General features: G+C 42.2%; 1 long non-coding RNA gene across 1 annotated transcript in view; it reads right to left on the reverse strand.

Annotated features, from left to right (window-relative positions):
- Nucleotides 1-725: 725 nt before the first annotated feature.
- LOC130273654 (uncharacterized) overlaps nucleotides 726-22,806 on the reverse strand; it is a 43,648-nt gene continuing 21,567 nt past the window's right edge. Inside the window, exon 3 of the long non-coding RNA XR_008844074.1 lies at nucleotides 726-876. This is a non-coding gene — a long non-coding RNA (uncharacterized LOC130273654). The remainder of the gene's footprint in view (nucleotides 877-22,806) is intronic.

A 22,806-nucleotide genomic window follows, 5' to 3' on the forward strand; every position in this document is an offset into this window, starting at 1 on the left:
GACCGTATATAGGGGTTTTTTTTTACAGTAAATGTGTAAATACATATAAACTCTTCAGTTTTTATTAATTTATTCATATTTTAGACAGTATATTGTTGGTTTTTTTTTTATTCCACAGCAACAATCTGAACTTATTTCCAGGTTGTAAAGCAATAGCATTGCATAGCATTGATCAGTGTTATCGGTGCTCTGCTGCTCCAGCCTCCTGAAGCTTCCTGGATCAGCGGTGCACCGATAGTATGGAAAGGAGGCAGGTAAGGGCCCTACCACCATCCTCTCAGCTGATCGGGACATCGTGATTTCACTGCGATGGTCCCGATCAGCTCCGCTGAGCTGCCGGAATGGTTTTACTTTCATTTCACTTTGATCGCAGCATCTAAAGGGTTCATTCCTGGCATCAGTCCGATCGGTGATGCCCGGCATTAACCCTGGGTCCTGGCTGTTTACAGCAGTCAGCATCCACTGGGTTTGAAGCATGCTCAGCTTGTGAACACGCTTTAAACCCTCGTAATGGGACCAGGGTGTACAGGTATGCCCTGCGTCCTTAACAGGTTAAAAGTATGATCTTCATCTTTGTAGAATATGTTCTATATAATGTTTGCTAAGGTGAATGAAACCAACACAATTGTAGACTACAGCAATTTCTAAAGCTTTTTTTTTTTTTTTTTTTTTTAAATAACATAACTATAGTTGAAATATATAATTACATTTCTAAGAATGTTCCTGTAACCACTATAAATGTTCTAAATATAGTAATTCTTTAAAATATGTTCTGGCAACACTGTAAAAGTGAAAGCTTTAAATGTCAAGTATTTCAATCCAGTTGATGTTCCAGAGAAAACGGTCATCTTCTCTACGGGAAAGATTGTCAACTAACTGTAAGAAAAGAGTACATGAAATTGTATTAGTAAAACCATAATTATAATTCATTTTTTAAGTAGGTAAACACCAGGCTGGGTGAAAGTAACACTTGTTAAAGTGGCCTTTAATGGAGAGTTGCAAATTATAATAATAATAACGAAAAGTATTTCCTTAACCCATTAAGGACTCAGCCTATGTTGACCTTAAAGGGGTACTCCGGTGGAAAACTTTTTTTTTTTTTTTTTTTTATCAACTGGTGCCAGAAAGTTAAACAGATTTGTAAATTATTTCTATTAAAAAAAAATCTTAATCCTTCCAGTACTTTTTAGCTGCTGAATACTGCAGAGGAAATTCTTTTCTTTTTGGATCACAGAGCTCTCTGCTGAATCACAAGCACAGTGCTCTCTGCTGACATCTCTGTCCATTTTAGGAACTGTCCACAGTAGGAGAAAATCCCCATAGCAAACCTATGCTGCCCTGGACAGTTCGTAAAATGGACAGAGATGTCAGCAGAGAGCACTGTGCTCGTCATGTCAGCAGAGAGCACTGTGTTCCAAAAAGAAAAAATTTCCTCTGTAGTATTCAGCAGCTAATAAGTACTGGAAGGATTAAGGTTTTCTAATAGAAGTCATTTACAAATCTATTTAACTTTCTGGCACCAGTTGATTAAAAAAAAAAGTTTTCCACCGGAGTACCCCTTTAACCCCTTGGGACAGAGCCCATTTTGACCTTAAAGTCAAGAGCGTTTTTTGCAAATCTGACCACTATAACTTTATGCATTAATAGCTCTGGGATGCTTTCACTTATAAATTTGATTCCAAGTTTGTTTTTTCATGACATATTCTACCTTATGTTAGTGGTAAATTTTTGTCGATACTTGCATAATTTCTTTGTGAAAAATAAAAAAATGTCATGAAAATTTAGAAAAATTAGCATTTTTCTAATTTTGAAACTCTCTGCTTGTAAGGAAAATGGCCATACCAAATAAATGATATAATACTTCACATATACAAAGGGAGGCATTTATCATTGTAGGTATAAGTGAAGCATTTTTCTACACCTTTTTTTTGTGTGCTGGTAATATCTAGGAGCACCAAATTTATTAAATGTTCGCAGAGCATTTTATAAATTTTGTGTAGGAAAACATTTTCTGACATTTTGCTATTCACATACACCATAAAGCTAAGCTAAGTCTGGGCTGGTGTACTTTAGAGACTTTTCAGTGGCTTTACGCCTCTTTTGCACCTTTGCACAATGAGGCGCAGTTCATAAAACCCTTCCATATCATGGGTATTGCCAAAATCAGTGGATTTCAACTCAAAACCTGCAGAAATGTGTAAACCAAAAGGCGCAAAAAAGGCGCAAATAAAACAGCTTGAGCCTTTTTTGCACCTTTTCTAGACACAAAAAACTGTCTAAAGACAATGATAAATGTTGGCCATTATGTCTACTTTATATTGGCATCATAAAGTTGACATGTTTTTACTTTTTGAAGACATTAGAGGGCTTCAAAGTTTTGCAGCAATTTTTCAGGAAAATTTCAAAATCGGAATTTTTCAGGAGCCAGTTCAGATTTTAAATGAATTTGTGGGTCTTTATGTTAGAAATACCCCATAATGGACCCCATTATGAAAATACACCCCTCAAAGTGTTTAAAATGACCGGAGCGACATTGGGCTTTTAGAGAGCGAATTTTGTTGAAATGGTTTTTGGGGGGAATATAGCATATAGGAAGCCCCCAAGATGTCTGAACAGCAAAAAAAAAAAAAAAAAAAAAAAACACATGGCAACTATTTGGGAAGCTACACCCCTCAAGGAACATAACAAAGGGTATAGTGAGCCTTAACATCCCACGGGTGATTGATTTGTTGTCGTTAAAGTGGGAGGTGAAAATAAAAAAATATATTTTTTCACATAAATGCTGGTGTTACCCCCAATTTTTCATTTTCACAAGGTGTAATAGAAAAATCCCCCCAAAATATGTAACCCCATATGTGGATGTAAAGTGATGTGGGCGCTCTACAATGCTCAGAAGAGGAGAGCCATTGAGCTTTTGGAGAGAGAATTTGGTTGGAAAGGAAGTTGGGGATCATGTGCATTTACAAGCCTCCATGCCGCCAGAACAGTGAACCCCCCCCCCCCACATGTGACTCCATTTCGGAAACTACACCCCTTATGGAATGTAATAAGGGGTGCAGTGAGCATTCACAACACACTGCTGTTTAACAGATCTTTGGAAAAGTGGGCTGTGCAAATGAAAAATTACATTTTTAATTTTTATATTGTGTGAGGGGTGTAGTTTCTGAAATGGGGTCACATTTGGCAGGGTTCACTGTTCTGGCATCATGGGGGTTTTGTAAACGCACACGGCCTTCAATTCCAGCCAAATACTCTCTAAAAAAAAAAAAATGTTGTTCCTTCTCTTCAGAGCCCTGTAGTGTGCCTGCAGAGCACTTTAAATCCACATATGGGGTATTTCCTTAAATTTTGGGGGGATTTCTCTCATATTACCCCTAGTGAAAATGGAAAATTTGGGGTAACACCAGCATTTTAGTGAAAAAAAATCAAATTTTTCATTTTTGCACCCAACTTTAACGACAACTCGTCAACCACCTATGGGGTATAAATGCTCACTGCACCCCTTATTTATCACGTTCCTTGAGGGGTGTAATTTAAAAAATGGGGTCACATATGGGTGTTTTTTTTTTTTTTTTTTTTTTTGCGTTTGTCAGAATCGCTATAACTATCAGCCACCCCTATGCAAATCACCAATTTAGGCCTCAAAATGTACATGGCTCTCTCTCACTCCTGAGCCTTGTTGTGCTCCTGCAGAGAACTTTACGTACACATATGGGGTATTTCCGTACTCAGCAGAAATTGTGTTGCAAATTTTGGGGGTCTTTTTCTCCTTTTACCTCTTGTGAGAATGAAAAGTAAGGGGCAACACCAGCAAGTTAGCATCATTTTTTCTTTTTTTTTACACTAACATGCTGGTGTAGACCCCAACTTTTCCTTTTTATAAGGGGTAAAAGGAGAAAAAGCCCCACAAAATGTGTAGCACAATTTCTCCGAAGTATGGAAATACCTCATATGTGGCCTTAAACTATTGCCTTGAAATACAACAGGGCTCCGGAGTGAGAGAGCACCATACACATTTGAGGCCTAAATTATTGACGGACCCAGATGCAAATGTTACACTTGACTCTGCCACCAAAAATACACTACGGCAAGGTTTCCAAAATGGGAGCCTCCAGCTGTTGCAAAACTCCCAGCATGCTTGGACAGTCAATGACTGTCCGACAATACAGGGAATTATTTTGCAACAGGTGGAGGCTCTGTTTTGGAAATTGTGCCATATGTGATGTTTTTCATTTTTATTGGGAGGGGGGGGGGGTCACTGTGTGCATATGTAGTGTTTTACTCTTTATTTTGTGTTTGTGTAGTGTTTTTAGGGTACATTCACACGGGCAGGGGTGTACAGCAAGTTTTTCGCTGGGAAAATTTGCCGCATCTCAAACTTGCAGCGGGAAACTAACTGTAAACCCCTGCCTGTGTGAATGTACCTGGCACAAATCTCCAGCTGTTGCAAAACTTCAATTCCCAGCATGCACTGAGCATGCATGCTGGGATTTGTAGTTCTGCAACAGCTTAAGGCACACGGGTTGGGAGACACTGAGTTAGGTAACAGACCATAACTCAGTGTTTTCCCACTAGTGTGCCTCCATCTGTTGCAAAACTACAACTCCCAGCATGCACTGACAGCCGAAGGGCATATTGGAAGTTGTAGTTTTGCAACAGCTGGAGGGGCACAGTTTGGAGATCACTGTATAGCGGTCTCCAAACTGTGGCCCTTCAGATGCTGCAATACTACAACTCTCAGACGGCCCAGACTGTCCAGGCACGCTGGGAGTTATAGTTTGGCAACATCTGGAGGGCCAGATGTTGCAGAACTACAACTCCCACCATGCCTGGACTGTCTGGGCATGCTGAGAGTTGTAGTTTTCCAGCATCTAAAGGCCACAGTTAGGAGACCACTGCACAGTGGGAGACCACTGCAATGTGGAAGATTAGCAAGACATGCATATGTCCAGTTGCAGGAACATAGCTGCAAGGAGGTATGCATACCATATACATCCTGTCCTTAAGATAAATGTGGTACATACCAGCTGAGAGGTTAAATACTGTCTGACAGATAAAGTTACAGGGATGCGCACACATAGGCATGAAAGGGGGCTGGTGCCCCTGCCCATTTTCTGCACCTGCCCTTTGATGCCCTATTAACAGGCATATCATTGCATTTTGCCTCGATTTGCGCAAAATTGAAGTAAAATAGTGTCAAAAAGGCAGATTGCAATAATAAGAAATGTTTCCAATAGCTGTTTGGGCTGCACAGAGCGCATAGAGGAGCACAAACACTGTTACAGGAGCTTTTAGAATCTGTGATGACATCATCAGATCCTGAAAGGTCCTGTAACAGTGCACAAGTGAAGATGAGGTAATAGAGGAAATATGGGGGAAGAGGAGGTATAGAAACCAATGTATATGGAGGTAGGAAGGTCATACGGAGCAGTAAATGGGGGGGGGGTTGTAGGGAGCAGTATATGTTCCTGAAATGAGGCGGTATATGTGAGATAGGGGGTAAAGAGAGCAATATATAGGGAAGCAGTGTGTAATGGGGCCATTTGAATTGATTAGGGGGTCTGTATCCTAAGATTAACCCCTTAAGGACACAGCAAACTTCCATTTTTGCATTTTTATTTTTCCTCCTCGCCTTCTAAAAGCCATAGCTCTTTTATTTGGCCACCTACAACCCCATATAAGGGTTTGTTTTTTCCAGAACAAATTATACTTTGTAGCATTATCCTCGTACTGTGACATCACTGGGTATTATCCCCGTGCTGTGACACAATTGTGTAAGATTTCTGTACTGTGACATCACTGTGTTCATTATCTCTGTACTGTGACATCACTGTGTGCATTATCTTCATACTGTGACACAGTACTGTCACTGTGCACATTGGGGGAGATCTATCAAAATCTGTCCAAAGGAAAAGTTGCCAATTTTTCCATAGCAACCAATCAGATCGCTTCTTTCATTTAAAAAAAAAAGCTCTGAAAAATTAAAGAAGCTATCTGATTGGTTGCTATGAGCAACTTGGGCAACTTTTGCTTTGGAAAGGTTTTGATAAATCTCCCCCATTATCCCTGTACAGTACAGGGTAAATATTCACCGGGATGTCACAGTCCTGTGTTAATATGCAAAGTGACATCACAGTACAGGGACAATACACACAGTGATGTCACAGTACAGGGATAATTACCCCGTGATGTCCATGTACAGAAATAATACAAAGTGATGTCACAGTACAGGGATAATACACGCAGTGATGTCATAGTACAGAGATAATACACATTTAGGTGTTACACCTAAGAGCGCTTGACGCTTTAAACACGTAATCTTCCTTGTTCCTGTTTGTGTCCATCCAATAAATGGATTTTATTTGCATCTAGAGCTGGATACTGCCTTTCGTTTTTCCACTATTATTTGGTGTTGTCCAGCACCAGGATCCTTGCTCCAGCTGTCTAGCCGGGGTGAGCTGGTTGGACTCTTTTCTCTTCCAATACACATTTATGTCACAGTACAGAGATAAAGCTCACAATGATGTCAAAGTACAGGCCAACTACGTATGACTAAGGTCATTTCTATTGGCCGAAACATGTTACTTCCTGTGTCTCGTTCCTGTGTGTCTATGTAGCATCCAGAAATAAAGCTTGCAATTTGATCAAGAGCAGTCAGGCTGGACATTTGCTACTTTATTGGCCCAGAGAAGTGGGGTGAGATGATCCTAACTGTGTGGACACACAGTGAAGTGCCCTTTTTTTTTTTACTTGAGCCCCTTGTGTCTGTGCATGTCCCTGTAAAATTATAATAGTATTTTCACTGCATAGTGAATGGCATACAAAAAAAAAACAAAAAAAAACATGCAGTCTGGAGAAGGCACCTTCAAACCAGAGACAGCTGGAGCAGTTTGCTTATGAGGGATGGTCCAAGATACATGGAGACAAGGGCAGAAGGCTCATTGAAGGTAAGGTCACATGTAACGGATCCGCAGCGTATTTTATGCTGCGGATCCACCGTTAACCCGACCCACAGTGTGCCTCCGGCTGTTGCCAGCATAAAATACGCCACGGATCCGTTACGTGTGACCCTACCCTGACAGTTACAGAAATCACTTGACTTCAGTGACTGCCTCAAAAGATTGTGCAAGAAAATATTATGTTCAGGTATATATATATATATATATATATATATGATGAAACATGGCTTACATCCTATACTATACTTTTTTATTCACCTAGTATAATATTTGATTATCTGTAAATTCAAATTTCTATATAAATTTTCCTGACTGCTTGAACTTTCTTTATTTAAGTGTCCGTAAGATTTTACTAATTAGTCATTTTCTCAATTTGAAGTTATTTCAGGGAGCATTGTGGGGGTGTCTGCTTTTAACGGAAGGGTACCAACAATTTTGCCCACGTCTGTATTTATAATGATAATCCTTTCTGTTTAGCATGTGTCCAATAGCTTTTAAACACGGCTTTAGAAATCACTTCCCATGTTTGTTCATTCTAATGCAAAAGCAGAGAAGGAACTAGTTTGCACTTCAAAAGGGTTTAGAGTAATTTCAGAAACATTTTTTGGCCAGTACACATTGCATTTTTTGGCCAGTACTTTGACAGAATCCAATGTGTTGTAAGTAAATGTACGCTGCTATCTCTCATCAAAAGTCATAGTACATGAAAAGATGACAAGTCAGACAATGTAAGTGCTCATTCAGCACCTACAGTATGTCAGCATTTCCAGTTCTGGTTTTGTTTCTATACTTTATCTGCATAGTTTTAAGTTCAGAAGCACATTTTTATCATTTAATTATTTTTCTGCACAATAACATTGTACACTACACTACTAGAGCCTTAGGCAGTTTCATGTCAAGCAGTCAGGAAAATTAATATAGAAATTAGAGTTTACAGATAATCAAATAATATATTAAGCAAATAAAAAAGTGTAGTATAGGATGTAAGCCATGTATCATCATTGTATATACCTGTTTTGTATTGTCAGGGATGGCTTGAGCTGAGGCATTAAAATATGAGTGACTGATGCATATGCTGAGGGCCGGCGCAAGGGATTCACACCAGACAGGATGTTGGTATAGTATCTCCCTTCTCAGCATACTCACTAAGGAGCTGCCCAATGAGTTCTGTTTAATTCAGGAAGAACATTTGGTTTTTACATTTGACAAAGGAGGAGGTTTAGTTATGACGTCAAAATCAGCATGTTACATTTTGATTGGTTATTTGAGCTTTATCTCTGTATATATTAGCATATTTTAGGCATCTATTTCTTTCTCGGCCAAAGTTCACTCATGCGGCTCTTTTCACTCTGAGACTGGAAAAACCCGGATCCGTAGCTTCCTCAAATATTTTGTCTTCTAACATCTAATCTTACAAGGTTTCAATCTTAGTAACGAGCAGATATCAAGGTCAGGAACATGACATCAGGAACATGGTGTATCGTTTAAGAGTAGGTAACAAATATATTTTTTCAGCATTAGAAATGGCATATAAATATATAAGTATTAATATATATATATTGATCGGCAGTCAGAATCATTTGAATCAACTTGACAGTACTATATACACTGCATCTTCCAATACCCCTGTGTGCATTTTAACCCAAGCAGGCATCTAACATCAACCAGGGATACTTTATGCCATTTTATTTTAGTGTGAATAACCCTAAAAGAACCACCAGCATATTCATGAAGCTGTTAGTTTTAATTGGTTACCACATGAGGCCATAACTGAGCCTTAAAACCACTCTAAAACTTCTTGAATACATTCCTAGCAGTGTTATACATGGCTTTAGAGCTGTTAGGCAGTGTTAGAAATGTGTTTGGGGCTCATTTACTTTCTAGTTCACATTAAACAAGCCAAATCAAACCGACAATTTTGAAAAAGTTTGATGAACCAGTGAGTCGAACTTTTCAAAAGTTTGCTCATCTCTAATGTTGAGTCATTTTGAGGGGAACACAACATTAAGGCTACCATGCGATGTACAACTTACGCAGCGTATTCCACTCTGCACAAAATCAGCTGCAGCGTGAAATACACTGCGTAACCCCCGATCACTATATACACAGGGCTTTCTGGTGGCAGCCCTATGTGTGCAGTGAGTTGTGGAGATGGGGCCATCGTCACAATCATGCTGGCACGCAGCACCGCCTCCAAAACTCACTGTACACACAGTGCTGCCTCCTGAAAGCCCTGTGTGCATGGTGATCAGGGAAAACAGTGTATTTTCGGCTGCAGCAGCAGATTTTGCGCAGCGTAAAATACACTGCGTAAGCGGTATGTGGGACCTTACCTTAAGCACTGTTATACAAGATGTGCACTCACTACTTTGTAGCAGTGCTACATTGTAGCAGTGTTAATTCTTCAGTGCTATCCCATGAAAAGATATAATAAAATATTTACAAATATGTGAGTGGTGTACTAACTTATGTGAGATACTGTATACAAAAAAGATTAAAAGTGGTCGTTTGGTTTCTGAGACCTTTACTGATCAATATTTATTGATGAACAACAATGAGCGAGCAGAAGAGCCAAGCTGTTATATAGAGAGACATATATTTATAATTAGATATAAATGCTGTGCCCATTTGTTGCTGCTCTGCACTACTCAGCTCTGCTCAGAGAGTGGCATGAGTGGTGTATGGGTTTGGTTTATAGAAAATCTATAAAGTTGAACACTTCAGTTCATTTCTTTCAGTGATCCCTGGAGTCTCAGAACCCAAACACCTGCCACTCAAAACTTCTGACATGTTGTTATGACATGTCAGAAGTTTTCCCACACTGCGCTACTTTTACAAAGTATTGTCTCCATGAAACAATTTCTAGGAATCCCAATCCACCTAATGGGATAGACTGCTTCTTCGACCCTTTTTATTTTCCCCTGGGACCTCTTTCCTTCCTATAGACCCTGTTGGGAATGCCTTCCATCTCTTTTGTCTGGTTCTATTCTTCTTCTACTCCTCTTTTCTCTATATATTTATTCTTGTTGTGTTTATTGGTAGTTTACACCATGCTTGGCATCCTGCCTTGGTTTCTTTCTATTAAAACATACATTTTCCTATTCAAGCTTAAACTTCTGTGGAATCAACAAAATGATTAACCATTATGATCATTTACAATGCTGCGGAATAAGAAAACATTGTTTCCTAACCTAACAATTTTTTTTTTGTTCTTTTTATTTACTGTATGTACAATTTATCCCACAACTAAGAAACACAAACTTTATTAATGATATAGTCTGATAACATACTGGAAGAACATTTGCGACTGTATGAATTGTTTAACTATTAATAAAGCTATCATCAGATTAAAACAGAAAACTGGAAACTCTGGGGGAAAATAAATGAGCCATTTAGCCATACTCAATCCTCATTTATTACAGCATCAGATTTATCTGTCCCAAGCAGCTCTCCTTAAAAGTTTCTGCACTGCATAGATTGTTTTATCTTCATTATACATGGCCCCTACATGTTTAAGAGTTTTATCATTCAATAATAATTTGCATAATTATTTCCAGGTGCATTGAGGTGCTCATAAAATGCCTTGAACAAGCAGATGGTTTAGTCTTAATTGGGATTTAATTTTGGGCAAAAGTTTTATTGGGTTATTGATTTATTGCGTACATTTTTATGTAAAAATCAGTCTTCAGAACTTAATTTGACACTAAAGCCAAAGAAGTAAAGTAAAACAGCACTGAAAGAAATAATTAAAAATATAATTAGAAAATAGAAGTGAAGCACTTACAGGGGTTACCAATACAATTCTTTTTTTAATTAGAATTCTTTTTAACTAATGCTTCTGTGTCTAGATTTTGTTGTTACATATGTGTAATGACACCTTTATGTGTCCTTTCTATTACATTCATACAAGGTCTACCTTATGTGTCCAGTGCCTGTGCAATCTCTGAGTAGCTAACATTTTGGCAGTCACATTGTAAATCATTTTTGATATTTAGTTAAAATATTACTATATACAGGGTGATGAATGGGTAATCTTATTCACAACCCCCCATTACTTCCATACTTCCATCTACTCTAAAATATCTGAGAAAATAGATAGCTTTTTGGAGTGTTTAGCTGTTGACTACTGGAGAGTAATGTGTGTATGTGTATATATAAATATATGTATTAAGGAAAGTTTGTATGTTGAAAAAAACAGGGTCCTGTGTGTCCAAGGTTCATTCATGTACGTTGGAAGAATTATACAAGATTGTAGATGTGCACCATGTCGGTTTTCTACCCGAATTCACACTATGTTGGAAGAATGTCTTAATGGATGTGGACCCACTATCTTACCTTATCTGTTTGACTTAGGCTATGTTTACATGTCGGAATGTCCGCACGGAAAATCTCTGCAGACTACGGGCATCGGCACTAGGACCGCACAGGAATGCGCTGACTCATAGACGGCTATGAATTCCGTGCGGTGTCCACAGACAGAATGAACAGGTTCACTGTTTCTGCGGACATGGAAAAGGAAATCTCCATGTCGGAAACACCTGGCACGTAAATTCCGCCGCATGCACAACGCATAGAATCCCGTTTGTTTCAACAGGACTCTGCTGCAGCGGAATTTTTGCTTGGACAGTCCAAGCGGAATTCCACATGGAAATTCTGACGTGTGAACATGGCCTTAGGGTCAAACTAGGGAGTGGAGTCTATTTATCCTCTAGTTTTTCAGACTTTTTCCAACTCCAGGATTTAGAAGTTGGACTTCTACTGGTAGAGGATATCAGTTTGCTGTCCCAAGCATGGTCCTGTCGTGCGGTAATAACTCAATTATGAATGATGACTTATGGTGATAAAATTATTAATTATGAAAAATTAAAAATTATTACAAATCTCAAAATTATCACCTGGTGAATTGTAGAAAAAGCTAATCAACACAATTCACATCTGAGTCCGACTATTTCCTCAGATATTAACAAGTTCTTTTTATGATGGGATGACAGTAATGCTTAAGGATGTAGTTTTGCAATATACAAATAATACACAGGTATTATAAAGTATGCAGATTTATTGGTTATATGATTATAAACATAAATGAGTAACAAACACAATGATATATGCAAATGAATATCAATTAGATATTAGTAAACAATACAAGACTTTTAATTGACTACATTTAGTAGAACAATACATGTGGGTAGTAAGTAATTTGTTACAATAAACAAAAGCTACCAGGTTAGAATATCATATAAGAAAAAGGTTACATATCACTCTATTCAGAGGAACCTCATGATATTAAGGTGGGCAATATCTAATCATTAGACATCAATATGGAATGCTAAATTCACTCCCTGTCCCCTTCTAACCACTACAAATCACATGACTCCAAGAATGGGGAAATCCATCTAAGATATAAATATGGAAGAATTATGACATACTTCTCCCCCCAGCCCCCCCCCCCCCCCCCCCCCATTCTGGACTATTTCCTATACATTATCTTGGTAAGACATTAAGACAATTAGCAGAGATATATGATCTTGCTCTATATTTTAGGAGGAAGAACTTGAAACAAGTTTCCTTTGTGGGAAATATAGTTATGACACTTAGCTTGGCGAATAGGAATTCTATCAATATGTATAAGCAATTATTTAATGCTTTGATAGATTATGAGTAATGATTCTTCTGCAGGTAGAATAAAATCTCTGTTACGCCGAGCGCTCCGGGTTCCCGCTCCTCCCCGGAGCGCTCGCTTCACCTCCTCCGCTGCAGCGCCCCGGTCACGTCCTCTGACCCGGGGCGCTGCGATCCTGCTGCTAGCCGGGATGCGATTCGCGATGCGGGTAGCGCCCGCTCGCGATGCGCACCCCGGCTCTCCTACCTGACTCGCTCCCCGTCTGTTCTGTCCCGGCGCGCGCGGCCCCGCTCCCTAGGGCGCGCGCGCGCCGGGTCTCTGCGATTTAAAGGGCCACTGCGCCGCTGATTGGCGCAGTGGTTCCAATTAGAGTTATCACCTGTGCACTCCCTATATTACCTCACTTCCCTTGCACTCCCTTGCCGGATCTTGTTGCCTTAGTGCCAGTGAAAGCGTTCCTTGTGTGTCCCTTGCCAGTGTTTCCAGACCTTCTGCCGTTGCCCCTGACTACGATCCTTGCTGCCTGCCCCGACCTTCTGCTACGTCCGACCTTGCTTCTGCCTACTCCCTTGTACCGCGCCTATCTTCAGCAGCCAGAGAGGTGAGCCGTTGCTAGTGGATACGACCTGGTCACTACCGCCGCAGCAAGACCATCCCGCTTTGCGGCGGGCTCTGGTGAAAACCAGTAGTGGCTTAGAACCGGTCCACTAGCACGGTCCACGCCAATCCCTCTCTGGCACAGAGGGTCCACTACCTGCCAGCCGGCATCGTGACAGTAGATCCGGCCATGGATCCCGCTGAAGTTCCTCTGCCAGTTGTCGCTGACCTCACCACGGTGGTCGCCCAGCAGTCACAACAGATTGCGCAACAAGGCCAACAGCTGTCTCAACTGACCGTTATGCTACAACAGTTGCTACCACAGCTTCAGCAGTCATCTCCTCCGCCAGCTCCTGCACCTCCTCCGCAGCGAGTGGCCGCTCCTGGGATACGCTTATCCTTGCCGGATAAGTTTGATGGGGACTCTAAGTTTTGCCGTGGCTTCCTTTCCCAATGTTCCCTGCATCTGGAGATGATGTCGGACCTGTTTCCCACTGAAAGGTCTAAGGTGGCTTTCGTAGTCAGTCTTCTGTCCGGAAAAGCCCTGTCATGGGCCACACCGCTCTGGGACCGCAATGACCCCGTCACTGCCTCAGTACACTCCTTCTTCTCGGAAATCCGAAGTGTCTTTGAGGAACCTGCCCGAGCCTCTTCTGCTGAGACTGCCCTGTTGAACCTGGTCCAGGGTAATTCTTCCGTTGGCGAGTATGCCGTACAATTCCGTACACTTGCTTCAGAATTGTCCTGGAATAATGAGGCCCTCTGCGCGACCTTCAAAAAAGGCCTATCCAGCAACATTAAAGATGTTCTGGCCGCACGAGAAATTCCTGCTAATCTACATGAACTTATTCACCTAGCCACTCGCATTGACATGCGTTTTTCTGAAAGGCGTCAGGAACTCCGCCAAGATATGGACTCTGTTCGCACGAGGCGTTTCGTCTCCTCGGCTCCTCTCTCCTCTGGTCCCCTGCAATCTGTTCCTGTGCCTCCCGCCGTGGAGGCTATGCAGGTCGACCGGTCTCGCCTGACACCTCAAGAGAGGACACGACGCCGTATGGAGAACCTCTGCCTGTACTGTGCTAGTACCGAACACTTCCTGAGGGATTGTCCTATCCGTCCTCCCCGCCTGGAAAGACGTACGCTGACTCCGCACAAGGGTGAGACAGTCCTTGATGTCTACTCTGCTTCTCCACGTCTTACTGTGCCTGTGCGGATGTCTGCTTCTGCCTTCTCCTTCTCTACAGTGGCCTTCTTGGACTCTGGTTCTGCAGGAAATTTTATTTTGGCCTCTCTCGTCAACAGGTTCAACATCCCAGTGACCAGTCTCGCCAGACCCCTCTACATCAATTGTGTAAATAATGAAAGATTGGACTGTACCATACGTTTCCGCACGGAGCCCCTTCTTATGAGCATCGGATCTCATCATGAGAGGATTGAACTTTTGGTCCTCCCCAATTGCACCTCGGAGATTCTCCTTGGACTTCCCTGGCTTCAACTTCATTCCCCAACCCTGGATTGGTCCACTGGGGAGATCAAGAGTTGGGGGTCCTCTTGTTCCAAGAACTGTCTAAGACCGGTTCCCAGTAACCCTTGCCGTAACTCTGTGGTTCCTCCAGTAACCGGTCTCCCCAAGGCCTATATGGACTTCGCGGATGTTTTCTGCAAAAAACAAGCTGAGACTCTACCTCCTCACAGGCCTTATGATTGCCCTATCGACCTCCTCCCGGGTACTACTCCACCCCGGGGCAGAATTTATCCTCTCTCTGCCCCAGAGACTCTTGCCATGTCCGAATACGTCCAGGAGAATCTAAAAAGGGGCTTTATCCGTAAATCCTCCTCTCCTGCCGGAGCCGGATTTTTCTTTGTCTCCAAAAAAGATGGCTCCCTACGTCCTTGCATTGACTACCGCGGTCTTAATAAAATCACGGTTAAGAACCGCTACCCCTTACCCCTCATCTCTGAACTCTTTGATCGCCTCCAAGGTGCCCACATCTTCACTAAATTGGACTTAAGAGGCGCCTATAACCTCATCCGCATCAGAGAGGGGGACGAGTGGAAAACGGCATTTAACACCAGAGATGGACACTTTGAGTATCTGGTCATGCCCTTTGGACTGTGCAATGCCCCTGCCGTCTTCCAAGACTTTGTCAATGAAATTTTTCGTGATCTATTATACTCCTGTGTTGTGGTATATCTGGACGATATCCTAATTTTTTCTGCCAATCTAGAGGAACACCGCCGGCATGTCCGTATGGTTCTTCAGAGACTTCGTGACAACCAACTCTATGCCAAAATTGAGAAATGTCTGTTTGAATGCCAATCTCTTCCTTTTCTAGGATATTTGGTCTCTGGCCAGGGACTACAGATGGATCCAGACAAACTCTCTGCCGTCTTAAATTGGCCACGCCCCTCCGGACTCCGTGCTATCCAACGCTTTTTGGGGTTCGCCAATTATTACAGGCAATTTATTCCACATTTTTCTACCATTGTGGCTCCTATCGTGGCTTTAACCAAGAAAAATGCTGATCCCAAGTCCTGGTCTCCTCAAGCAGAAGACTCCTTTAAACAACTCAAGTCTGCCTTTTCTTCGGCTCCCGTGCTCTCCAGACCTGACCCTTCCAAACCCTTCCTATTGGAGGTTGATGCCTCCTCAGTAGGAGCTGGAGCTGTTCTTCTACAAAAAAATCCTTCCGGGCATGCTGTCACTTGTGGTTTTTTCTCTAGGACCTTCTCTCCAGCGGAGAGGAACTACTCCATCGGGGATCGAGAACTTCTAGCCATTAAATTAGCACTTGAGGAATGGAGGCATCTGCTGGAGGGATCAAGATTTCCTGTTATTATCTACACCGACCACAAGAACCTCTCCTACCTCCAGTCGGCCCAACGGCTGAATCCTCGCCAGGCCCGGTGGTCTCTGTTCTTTGCCCGATTTAATTTTGAGATTCACTTTCGTCCTGCCGATAAGAACATTAGAGCCGATGCTCTCTCTCGTTCCTCGGATGCCTCAGAAGTTGATCTCCCTCCGCAACACATCATTCCACCTGACTGCCTGATCTCCACTTCTCCTGCCTCCATCAGACAGACTCCTCCAGGAAAGACCTTTGTTTCTCCACGCCAACGCCTCGGAATCCTCAAATGGGGTCACTCCTCCCATCTCGCAGGTCATGCGGGCATCAAGAAATCTGTGCAACTCATCTCCCGCTTCTATTGGTGGCCAACTCTGGAGACGGATGTTGGGGACTTTGTGCGAGCCTGCACTATCTGTGCCCGGGATAAGACTCCTCGCCAGAAGCCCGCTGGTTTTCTTCATCCTCTGCCTGTCCCCGAACAGCCTTGGTCTCTGATTGGTATGGATTTTATTACTGATTTACCCCCTTCCCGTGGCAACACCGTTATTTGGGTGGTCGTTGATCGATTCTCCAAAATGGCACATTTCATTCCTCTTCCTGGTCTTCCTTCTGCGCCTCAGTTGGCTAAACAATTTTTTGTACACATTTTTCGTCTTCACGGGTTGCCTACGCAGATTGTCTCAGATAGAGGGGTCCAATTCGTGTCTAAATTCTGGAGAGCTCTCTGTAAACAACTCAAGATTAAATTAAATTTTTCCTCTGCATATCATCCCCAGTCCAATGGACAAGTAGAAAGAATTAACCAGATCCTGGGTGATTATTTGCGACATTTTGTTTCCTCCCGCCAGGATGACTGGGCAGATCTCCTTCCATGGGCCGAATTCTCGTATAACTTCAGGGTCTCTGAATCTTCCTCCAAATCCCCATTTTTCGTGGTGTACGGCCGTCACCCTCTTCCCCCCCTCCCTACCCCCTTGCCCTCTGGTCTGCCCGCTGTGGATGAAATTTCTCGTGACCTTTCCATTATATGGAGAGAGACCCAAAATTCTCTCTTACAGGCTTCTTCACGCATGAAGAGGTTCGCGGATAAGAAAAGAAGAGCTCCCCCCGTTTTTTCCCCTGGAGACAAGGTATGGCTCTCCGCTAAATATGTCCGCTTCCGTGTCCCTAGCTACAAGTTGGGACCACGCTATCTTGGTCCTTTCAAAATTCTGTGTCAAATTAATCCTGTCTCTTATAAACTTCTTCTTCCTCCTTCTCTTCGTATCCCTAATGCCTTTCACGTCTCTCTTCTCAAACCACTCATCCTCAACCGTTTTTCTCCCAAATCTGTTCCTCCCACTCCTGTTTCCGGCTCCTCGGACGTCTTCTCGGTCAAGGAGATTTTGGCTGCCAAAAAGGTCAGAGGAAAAAATTTTTTTTTAGTAGACTGGGAGGGTTGTGGTCCTGAAGAGAGATCCTGGGAACCTGAGGACAACATCCTTGACAAAAGTCTGCTCCTCAGGTTCTCAGGCTCCAAGAAGAGGGGGAGACCCAAGGGGGGGGGTACTGTTACGCCGAGCGCTCCGGGTTCCCGCTCCTCCCCGGAGCGCTCGCTTCACCTCCTCCGCTGCAGCGCCCCGGTCACGTCCTCTGACCCGGGGCGCTGCGATCCTGCTGCTAGCCGGGATGCGATTCGCGATGCGGGTAGCGCCCGCTCGCGATGCGCACCCCGGCTCTCCTACCTGACTCGCTCCCCGTCTGTTCTGTCCCGGCGCGCGCGGCCCCGCTCCCTAGGGCGCGCGCGCGCCGGGTCTCTGCGATTTAAAGGGCCACTGCGCCGCTGATTGGCGCAGTGGTTCCAATTAGAGTTATCACCTGTGCACTCCCTATATTACCTCACTTCCCTTGCACTCCCTTGCCGGATCTTGTTGCCTTAGTGCCAGTGAAAGCGTTCCTTGTGTGTCCCTTGCCAGTGTTTCCAGACCTTCTGCCGTTGCCCCTGACTACGATCCTTGCTGCCTGCCCCGACCTTCTGCTACGTCCGACCTTGCTTCTGCCTACTCCCTTGTACCGCGCCTATCTTCAGCAGCCAGAGAGGTGAGCCGTTGCTAGTGGATACGACCTGGTCACTACCGCCGCAGCAAGACCATCCCGCTTTGCGGCGGGCTCTGGTGAAAACCAGTAGTGGCTTAGAACCGGTCCACTAGCACGGTCCACGCCAATCCCTCTCTGGCACAGAGGGTCCACTACCTGCCAGCCGGCATCGTGACAATCTCACAATATCCTAAAACTATAATCTCAATATCGAGATAATTCATTATTTTATTTAATTAATTTATTCGCCAATCTAAATTATATAATTCCATCCACATTTTCTCAATTAGTCTTAATTAAATGGAATACCATTTTTGTGTCTCTTACCAAAACGTTGTATAAACCTTACTTCTGCTCTGAGGAACACTGAATGGTCCATCTCATCGTCAGGGACAGCCATTGGATTGGTACCATGTAATAAGTCCGGCATCTGGAATCTCACATGGCTTCCATGGCATCCATCTTGTGCACCTCTTCCCTTTGTCTCAGCCTCCAGTTCAATATCAGCTCTCAGTATTCAGCTCCAGGGAGCTAACATCTGGTTTACCAGATTTTTTAATTAGTTATGACACACCCTCCTAAATTGGAATTCCCCAATGAATGTAGGTTGGGCGTGTACATATGGTAATGACTATGACATCACTTTACTACCCAGAATGCATTGAGCACTTCACCCATAATGCCTTTCCTGTCAGTGTAATGTTACCTACCCATACACTAGGGGGTTTTATTGCATGAGCAATTAGCATAATTACCATTAAGGGTTAACTGTCAATAACTGGTCTTAAACAACATTCCACACTTTGACGAATGGACCAATAATTAACAGACAGGGATTACTTTTTGACACCTATAAGTAATCAGACCCTGGATTCTCATAGACATATTAAAGCCTATTAGACATCCTAAATTTATTGGAAAGATAAGAATCATGGAGGTCTCTAACACAGATGTGTGACTGTTTATGTCCAGTCAAATGAGTAATTAACTGTTAAACAGGATAACATTCACAAAGTCTTAGGAATACTCCACTAGTCGTCATCTCACCCCCCTTTACTTGGGTGAATTTTAGTAGTGATGTCTAGAGAATGTAACCAGACCCCTTATTAGTCCCTTATCTCAAACACCATAAATAAACTACAGATACAAGGAGCATTGTAATCCCAGACTGTCATTAGAGATGCAGTAGAGATGAAACTTCAGAAATTGGCCTATTTTGATTATACGCAAAAATGGCTGACATCATGTGATTATGTCATGAAACATATTAAAACATAGAGATTCATTTTTGGGGTGTCCACAAAATGCATGACAGTCCCAGTATTGGTAATATGGCTAGTATTAGTAGCCGGACACTAACCACTGATGATGGGGAGCGACAATTCCACAGCCCTCTGTCATTAACCCTCAGTGCCGATCATGCCGTGTTAAAGTAGATCATAGATGCCAGTAATAAAAAATAAAATCACCTTTATTTTCCCATAAAAAAAATTTCCTACTTTTTGTTTTCCCATTTAAAAAAAATAAATCCTTTTTGTTTTCTTGTTTTATCTTCTGACGGGTCAGGGGGGGTGGGCTTTAGTATATAAGGGTAACCCCAACCCCATGTGAGTACCTGCTGGCTGCAGCTGGTAGAGGACTTAGTTTCACTGCAGGAGGGGCAGTCATGATATTTTGTTGTGTAGTGTGATAAGTGTAAGTATGTGTGCCCCACGGGGTGTTGTGTCCTTTAAAATTAGTAAAAATTATATAAACCTTAAAAAAATAAATACAAATAATAAACATATATAGTATTACCACATGCAGAATATTCCAAACTATCAAAATATAGGCCGGCATTTATCATTGTAAAGTAGGTGTAAGTGAAGTATTTTTCTACATTTTTTTGTGTGTGCTGGTAATGTGTAGGAGCACCAAATGTATTAAACGGTCGCAGAGCATTTCATAAATTTTGTGCAGGTACACATTTTCTGAAATTTTACTCTTCACATACACAAAAAAGCTAAGATAAGTCTGGGCTCGTGTAGTTTGAGACATTTCAGTGGATTTTGTGCCTTTTTTTGCGCCTTTATACAAAAAGGCGCAGTTCATAAAACACTTCCATATCATGTGTATTGCCAAAATCAGTGGATTGCAACTCAAAATCAACAGAAATATGTAAACTTTTTTGCGCCTTTTCTAGACAATGATAAATGTCGGCCATAATGTCTGAAATCCTTCATGGTGAACCGAGTAAATGTGAAAAAATACCAAATGACACATATTTTGCAGATCAGAAAAACAAATAAAAAAAAGTCCCATCAAAATAAAAATGGTATCGAAAAAACAGCAGATCAGCGGACCTCTTGAACTGCTTCTGGTCCTGCTATTCTATTAGAGTCTTCTGTCCTTCTGGGAGCGGGTCCGGGTGTACACGGCCTTCCATCTCCGAATGACTTTCCCTCTTAACCCCCTATTGGTGTATATTTAGCATTCCCCCGGACTCTTCCTTAGCGAGATTAGTCAGCGACAAACGCCTTTTGTTCTATATCTCCGCAGCCGCCCTGAAATCCATACTCCACTGCTGGATATCTAACTCACCCTCCTCCATCAATCTCCTCCTTGTAAAGAGCATTTTTATTTTCTGTATTGACTGGATAGAATCTTCACTACTTTTTCCTTACCTGGACCAGTTTCCTACACCTATTCCCTGCACTTACTGGACACCACTTAGTTTCTAGAACAGACCATAGTCGTTGGTGATCCACTAAATCTTGGTTAATACCGCTCATCCTCTCCAGTATCTTGTACTTTTGGGTTTCCTCATCTACGGGTGCCCAGACTTCCCCCACCCCCTAACCCTACTCTTCCTCCTGGTTTGCTCTGGTTATTCTGGGATTGCCTTTTGGACTTATGGACTTGTCAGTTTTCTATTTGCTATGCAGTATACAGAGAACGAAATAATGTCGGCAACTCACCGTTTCTTCTCTTTTCTTCTTTATTAAGTTCTACTCACATGCATGTAAAGCAGGGAGGGACACACACGGGGGGGGGTAAAGCGGAGGGCGACAATCAGCTGTTGTTTCGCACGGAGTACGTGCTTCGTCCGGCCAGACGAAGCACGTACTCCGTGCAAAACAACAGCTGATTGTCGCCCTCCGCTTTACCCCCCCCCCGTGTGTGTCCTTCCCTACTATACATGTTTGAGGGGTGCAGTTTTCATAATGAGGTCCATTATAGGGCATTATTAAATAAAGACCTACATAAAGACCCTCAAATTCACTTCAAAACTGAATTGGTCCCTGAATGATTCAGATTTTTACATTTTTGGAATAAATTGGAAAATTGTTGCTAAACTTTGAAGCCTTCTAATGTCTTTAAAAAGTAAAAACAGGTCAACTTTATGATGCCAACATAAAGTAGACTTATTGTTTTTTTGAATCAATATATAATTTATTTGGAATGTCCATTTTTCTTACAAGCAGAGAGCTTCAAAGTTATAAATACATAACATAAAATAAAAACAAAAATAAACATATGTGGTATTGCCGCATGCGGAAATGTCTGAGTTAAAAAAAATATACTGCTAATTAAACCGCATGGTCAATGGCGTACGCACAAAAAAATTCGTAAATAGCGTATTTTTGGTCACTTTTTATATCATGAAAAGATGAATAAAAAGCGATCAAAATGTCAAATCAATGCAAAAATGGTACCGACAAAAACGTGAGATCACGGCGCAAAAAATGAAGCCTCATAGCGCCCTGAACACGGAAAAATAAAAAAGTTATAGGGGTCAAAATATGACAATTTTAAACGTATACATTTTCCTGCATGTAGTTATGATTTTTTTCTGAAGTAATACAAAATCAAACCTATACAAGTAGGGTATCATTTTAACCGTATGGACCTAGAAAATAAAGATAAGGAGTCATTTTTACAAAAAAAATTACTACGTAGAAACAGAAGCCCCCAAAATTTACAAAATGGCTGTATTCTTTCAATTTTGTCGCACAATGATTTTTTTTCCCATTTTGACGTAGATTTTTGGGTAAAATGACTGATATCATTACAAAGTAGAATTGATGGCGCAAAAAATAAGCCATAATACAGATTTTTAGGTGCAAAATTTAAAGAGTTATGATTTTTTTAAACGTAAGGAGGTAAAAACGAAAGAGCAAAAACCGAAAAACGCCCGGTCCTTAAGGGGTTAAGGACCAAGGGTGTATAGGTATGCCTTCGCTCCCTGGTACTTAAGGATGAAGGGCATACCTGTATGCCCGTAGGAATTTTGGTCCACGCCGCGTGCGGGGACCTCTAAATTGTAGCCCTCCAAATGTTGCAAAACTACAACTCCCAGCATGCCCAGACAGCTGTTTGCTTTGTATTTTTGCAACATCTGGAGGGCCACAATTTTGAGATCACTTTGCAGTGGTCTCTAAACTGTAGCCCTCCAGATATTGCAAAACTGCAAATCCCATCATGCCCAAACAGCTGTCTCAAAATGCTGGGAGTTGTAGTTGCGTACCTCCAGCTGTTGCATAAATACATTTCCCAGGATACCTTTCGGCGATCAGAACATGTTGGGAGTTGTAGTTTCGCAACAGCTGGAGGCACACTAGTTGGAAAATACTGAGTTAGGTAACAGAACTTAACTGAAGGTTTTACAACCAGTGTGCCTCCAGCTGTTGCAAAACTACAACTCCCAGCATGCACGGTCTGTCAG

The sequence above is a fragment of the Hyla sarda genome, chromosome 5 (genome assembly GCF_029499605.1).
Source record: "Hyla sarda isolate aHylSar1 chromosome 5, aHylSar1.hap1, whole genome shotgun sequence".
NCBI lineage: Eukaryota > Metazoa > Chordata > Amphibia > Anura > Hylidae > Hyla > Hyla sarda.